The sequence below is a fragment of the Chiloscyllium plagiosum genome, chromosome 7, assembly GCF_004010195.1.
Source record: "Chiloscyllium plagiosum isolate BGI_BamShark_2017 chromosome 7, ASM401019v2, whole genome shotgun sequence".
Classification (NCBI taxonomy): domain Eukaryota; kingdom Metazoa; phylum Chordata; class Chondrichthyes; order Orectolobiformes; family Hemiscylliidae; genus Chiloscyllium; species Chiloscyllium plagiosum.
The window spans coordinates 98,894,758-98,900,872 of record NC_057716.1 but is presented as its reverse complement, the minus strand read 5'-3'; the positions used below and the strand labels follow the sequence as shown (position 1 = coordinate 98,900,872).

General features: G+C 44.9%; 1 protein-coding gene across 1 annotated transcript in view; it reads left to right on the top strand.

Moving 5' to 3' along the window:
- Positions 1 to 3,870: 3,870 nt before the first annotated feature.
- Positions 3,871 to 6,115, top strand: part of LOC122551784 (beta-crystallin A2) — a 15,697-nt gene continuing 13,452 nt past the window's right edge. The window contains exon 1 of the mRNA XM_043694247.1: positions 3,871 to 3,976. The gene's annotated coding sequence lies outside the window, so the exon portion shown is untranslated. The remainder of the gene's footprint in view (positions 3,977 to 6,115) is intronic.

Genomic DNA, 6,115 nt, shown 5'->3' with positions numbered 1-6,115 from the left:
TGGTTTCCCACTGCCCTTTGCCACATTATATGCTTTCTCTTTTGCTTTTATGCTATCCTTAGCTTCCCTAGTCAGCCACGGTTGCCTCATCCTCCCTGTACTATGCTTCCTTTACCTCAGGATGTATCTCTGCTATGTCTCCTGAATTACTCCCAGAAACTCCTGCAATTGCTATTCCACTGTCTCTCCTGCCAGGCTCCCAGTCAATTCTACCCAGCTGCTCCCTCTTGCCTTTGTAGGTGCCTTTATTCAGCTGTAATACCGTTGCCTCTAATTCTATCTACTCCCTCTCAAATTGCAGAGTAAATTCAATCATGTTATGATTACTGCCTCCTAAGGGTTCCTTCACGTTAAGCTTCCTTCCCAAATCTGACTCATTGCACAACACTAAATTGCCTTTTCCCTAGTTGGCGCCACCACAAGCTGTTCCAAAATGCCATCTCGTAGACATTCCAATAATTCCTTTCCTTGCAAATCATTACTAACCAGATGTTCCCAGTCCACCTGCATATTGAAATCCCCCTTGGTCACTGTAACTTTGTCTTTCCTACACATCTTTTCTATCTCCTGGTGTATCTTGCACCCCAGCTCCTGACTACTGTTTGGGGGCCTGGACATAACTCCAGCTATGGTTTTTGTTTTAACCTTTGTGGTTCCTCAATTCTACTCACACAGATTCTACATCATCTGAACCTACTTTTTTCCTTACAATTGATTTAATTTCATTTCTTACTAATACAGCAACCCCAATGAGAGGCAGAGATAATGCAGATAGTCAAGAGCTTTTCCGCATGGTAGGGGAGTCTAAAACTAGAGGGTATAGGTTTCAGGTGAAAGGGGAGAGATATTAAAGTGTCCAGAGGAACAGTTATTTCACCCAGAGGGTGGTGGGTGTCTGGAATGGGCTGCCAGAGGTAGTGATGGAAGGGAGCATAATTCCATCATTTAAGGAACGTTTAAACAGGTATATGGATGGGTTTGGTATGGAGGGATAGAGACCAAACGCAGGCAAATGGGACTAGCTTAAATAGTGAAAACTGGACAGCATGGACAAGTTGGGCCGAAGAGCCTGATTCCATGCTATAGACCTCTATGACTCTATAACTTTAACCAAAAACAACTAATTAGATATAAGGCACTCTGAGATATTCACAGGGTGTGGAGAGCTTTTTATAAATGCAATTTATTTTTCAAAAATTAGTTTTGTCTTCCATAAATTTTTGCGTTTCAATGGTGTCTCATACAACAGCCTTAAACTGCTTCATTACAAGTAAAAAGATGAGGCTCCAATCTGAGAGTCAGAGATTCATGCTGTGCTGAAAAGGCCCTTCGGCCCATCAACTCTGCACTGACAATAACTACCACGAAAGGTGTGCTAATCTCAATTTCCTGCCCTTGTCCCATATCCTTGAAGGTTACGTTATTCCAAGTGCGCACCCAAGTATGTTTTAAAGATTGTAAGGTTTCCATTCTCCACTACCTTCCTGGGCAGTGCATTCTAGATTCTCACCATACCCAAAACTATGCCCTCTCATGATCGACCCCTCAACCAAGGGGAACAGTTGCTTCCCACTCACCCCATCCATCAATCTTATCCATATCAATCATGTCCCCCTTCAGTCTTCTCTGCTTTAAAGAAAACAATCCAAGCCTATTTAGTCTCTGCTTATAGCTCAAAGTCTCCATCCCAGACAACATCCTGGTGAATCACCTCTGTACCCCCTCTAATGCTATCACAATCTTCCCATGGTGAGGCGACCGGAACTGCACTCAATCCTCCAGCTGAGGCCTGCTCTGTACAACTTTAACAGTACCTCCTTGCTCTTACACTTTATGCCACAACCGATGAAAGCAAATGTCCCATATGTCCTCTTAACTATCCTATTCACGTGCTCCAAGTTCAGGAATCTGCGAATAATTACCCTGAGATCCCTCTAAGCTATCCAGTATCTTGCCATTCATCAAATACTTCATCATCTTGTTTCTCCTTCTAAAGTGCATCACCTGGGCGGCACGGTGGCACAGTGGTTAGCGCTGCTGCCTCACAGCGCCAGAGACCTGGGTTCAATTCCCGCCTCAGGTGACTGACTGTGTGGAGTTGGCACATTCTCCCTTTGTCTGCGTGGGTTTCCTCCGGGTGCTTCGGTTTCCTCCCACAGTCCAAAAAAGCGCAGGTCAGGTGAATTGGCCATGCTAAATTGCCCGTAGTGTTAGGTGCAGGGGTAAATGTAGGGGAATGAGGCTGGGTGGGTTGCGCTTCGGCGGGTCGGTGTGGACTTGTTGGGCCGAAGGGCCTGTTTCCACACTGTAAGTAATCTAATCTAAACCTTGCACTTAAATACCATCTGCCACATCTTCATAGAATGCCTATAATGTGGAAACAGGCCATTCGGCCCAAGTAGTTCACTCTACCTCTCCGAAAAGCATCACCTCCATCCCAGTCCTATACCTGTAACCCTTGAAGGTTACGTTATTCCAAGTGCGCACCCAAGTATGTTTTAAAGATTGTAAGGTTTCCATTCTCCACTACCTTCCTGGGCAGTGCATTCTAGATTCTCACCATACCCTAAAACTATGCCCTCTCATGATCGACCCCTCAACCAAGGGGAACAGTTGCTTCCCACTCACCCCATCCATCAATCTTATCCATATCAATCATGTCCCCCTTCAGTCTTCTCTGCTTTAAAGAAAACAATCCAAGTCTATTTAGTCTCTGCTTATAGCTCAAAGTCTCCATCCCAGACAATATCCTGGTGAATCTCCTCTGTACCCCCTCTAATGCTATCACAATCTTCTCATGGTGAGGCGACCGGAACTGCACTCAATCCTCCAGCTGAGGCCTGCTCTGTACAACTTCAACAGTACCTCCTTGCTCTTACACTTTATGCCACAACCGATGAAAGCAAATGTCGCATATGTCCTCTTAACTATCCTATTCACGTGCTCCAAGTTCAGGAATCTGTGAATAATTACCCTGAGATCCCTCCAAGCTACCCAGTATCTTGCCATTCATCAAATACTTCATCATTTTGTTTCTCCTTCTAAAGTGCATCACCTTGCACTTAAATACCATCTGCCACATCTTCATAGAATGCCTATAATGTGGAAACAGGCCATTCGGCCCAAGTAGTTCACTCTACCTCTCCGAAAAGCATCACCTCCATCCCAGTCCTATACCTGTAACCCCACAATTCCAATGGCTAATCCACTGAAGTTACATACCCCTGGACAACATGGGGCAATTTAGCATGGTCAATCCACCCAACCTGCACATCTTTGGACTGTGGGAAGAAACCGGAGCACCCAGTGTTAACACACGCAGACAAAGGAGAATGTGCAAACTCCACACAGACAGTCGCCCCGGGCAGGAATTGAACCCATGTCCCTGTGAGGCAGCACTGTGCCACTCCTTGTCTTTTGGCCTTTGGTCATAAATTTGGGACCCAAATTAGAGAGAAGGTGAAGGGTTTGGATGAAAATATGCATCTGGGGTGTTACTCTGCTGAGTAGAAGTGATGCCTGAGAACTAAGCAAGACCGAGAGAACAACTTTCCAACAATATAATCTCACTAAATCATAGCTGCATATCCAGCTCATTGTACTTGCAAAGTGGCATGTAACTAATTGTACTGGCAGTCGGGCTAGAGTGTTGTGTCAGTCTGTTTTTCTTGTAATCTGGCTGCAGGTCAAAAGTGAAAACAGCATTTTCTATTGTGGCAAGCTTTGAAGAGAAAGGCAAAACTGATCCTTCCCACAATGGCCACCGAGCCTCCGCACAAAAGCTTTCGGTCTCACGTGGACCCTTACAAGGCTGCGGGTTGCTGAGCTTGCAGGGATTGTGCTCATTCTGCACCTAAACTGGCCAAGAGGCAGCAGTATAAAAGTGGAGCCGCCTCTCTGACCAGGACAACTGCAGCCTCCTTGTTCGACCTTCCCACTGCAAACCCCAGCAAGTGCTCTGCTCATCCGTCTCTAGGTGAGTCGCTTAAGAGTTTAGACAAAAGTTAGAGGGAAAAAAATGTATTGGAGGCAGTCAATGAAATTACTTCTTGCCTGTTTCCGTTCCATGAGTCTTGCAATAGAGCTTGCTATCAGTGGGTGACCACAACTGTGTCCTCTACGTGTAAATGATTTGGATGTGAATGTAGGAGAAATAGTATGTTTGCAGATGGCACCAAAATTAGTGGGCAGTGAAGAAGGTTATCTTAGAGTACAATGGGACCTTGATCAGATGGGCAGGAGTAGCAGATGGAGTTTAATTCAGAGAAATATGGGGTGTTGCATTTTGGTAAGAGAAACAAGGGCAGGAGTTAAACAGTTACCAGTGGGGCCTTGGGGATTTTTTCTAAACAAAGACGCCCAGGGATGTAGGTTCCTTCAAAGTAGAGTTGCAGGTAGACAGGGTGGTGAAGAAGGCTACTGGTACGTTTGCTTTCATTGGTCAGTGCATTGAGTATAGGAGTTGGGAGGTCATGTTGAGACTGTACAGTCCATTGGTTAGGCCAGTTTTAGTATACTCATTTAATTCTGGTCTTGCTGTCATGGAAAAAAATGCTGTGAAACTTGAAAGGGTTCAGAAAAAGATTTACAAGGATGTTGCCAGGGTTGGAGGGTTTGAGCTACAGGGAGAGGCTGAACAGGCCAGGGCTGTTTTCCCTGGAGCATCAGAGGTGACCTTATAGAAGTTTATAAAATCATGAGTGCCATGGATAGGGTGAATAGTCAAGGTCTTTTCCCCAGGATAGGGGGGTTCAAAACTAGGGGTCACTGGTTTAAGGTAAGAGGAGAAAGACTTAAAAGGGACCTGAGGAGCAATTTTTTCACGCAGAGGGTGGTGCGTGTATGAAATGAGCTGCCAGAGGAAGTGGTGGAGGCCGGTACAATTGCAACATTTAAAAAGCATCTGGATGGGTATATCAATAGGAAGGATTTCAAGGGATATGGGCAAAATGCTGGCAAATGAGACTGGATTAATTTAGGATATCTATTTGGCATGGACGAGTCAGATTGAAGGTTCTGTTTCTGTGCTGTATGTCTCTATGACTCTGTGGGAGATCTAGATGGGGCATGAACATTTGTACATCTCCTGAACCAGTTTAGACTGTCTTGAACCACACAGCACCAACACTGAGTGGTGCAGCGTAAGTTCGAAATAATGAATTCCATGTCAAGCTAGCTACCCGGAACTCCAGAGAGGGAATGAGAGATTAAGAAAGAGAGTCAGAGACAAAATGCTGAAAAGAGAGAAAAAAAATGTGGGTGTCTTTGAGAGAGAGTGCAGAAATGATTTCCAAGAATCATTCCAGCTGTGAGGAACTTTGGCGATGTGGATCGATTGAAGAAGTTGACAGCGTTCTCCTTGGAGAGAGGAGAACAGTTAGAAGTTTTCAAAATCAGTGGGCCGGGTGGAGTAGTTAGGGAGAAACTGTTTCCATTTGTAAAAGAACATGGAATGAGAGGGCATAGATTTAAAGCAACAGGCAAGTGAAGTAAAAGTGAAGCAAAATGAGAAAAAAATGAGAAAAAAAATACCTTTTTCACTCAGCGAGTAGTTGGGATACGGAATGTACTGCCTGGACATGTGGCAGGACAGGTTCAATGGAGGTATTCAAGAGGGACAGTAGATGGTTATTTGGATAGAAATATTGTGTAAGGCTATGGGGATAAAGGCAGGAAATTGGCACAAGGGATAGAACTAGTGCATACTCTGAAGATGGACGAGGGAGATCCAGTAGATGTAGTGTACCTGGACTTTCAGAAAGCTTTTGATAAAGTCCCACATTGGAGGTTAGTGAGCAAAATTAGGGCGCGTGGTATTGGGGGCAAAGTACTAGATTGGATTGAAAATTGGTTGGCTGATAGGAAACAAAGGGTAGTGATAAACGGCTCCATTTTGGAATGGCAGGCAGTGACCAGTGGGGTACCGCAGGGATCCGTGCTGGGACCGCAGCTTTTTACAATATATGTTAATGATATAGAAGATGATATCAGCAATAACATTAGCAAATTTGCTGATGATACAAAGCTGGGTGGCAGGGTAAAATGTGATGAGGATGTTAGGAGATTACAGAGTGACCTGGACAAGTTAGGTGAGTGGGCAGATGCATGGCAGATG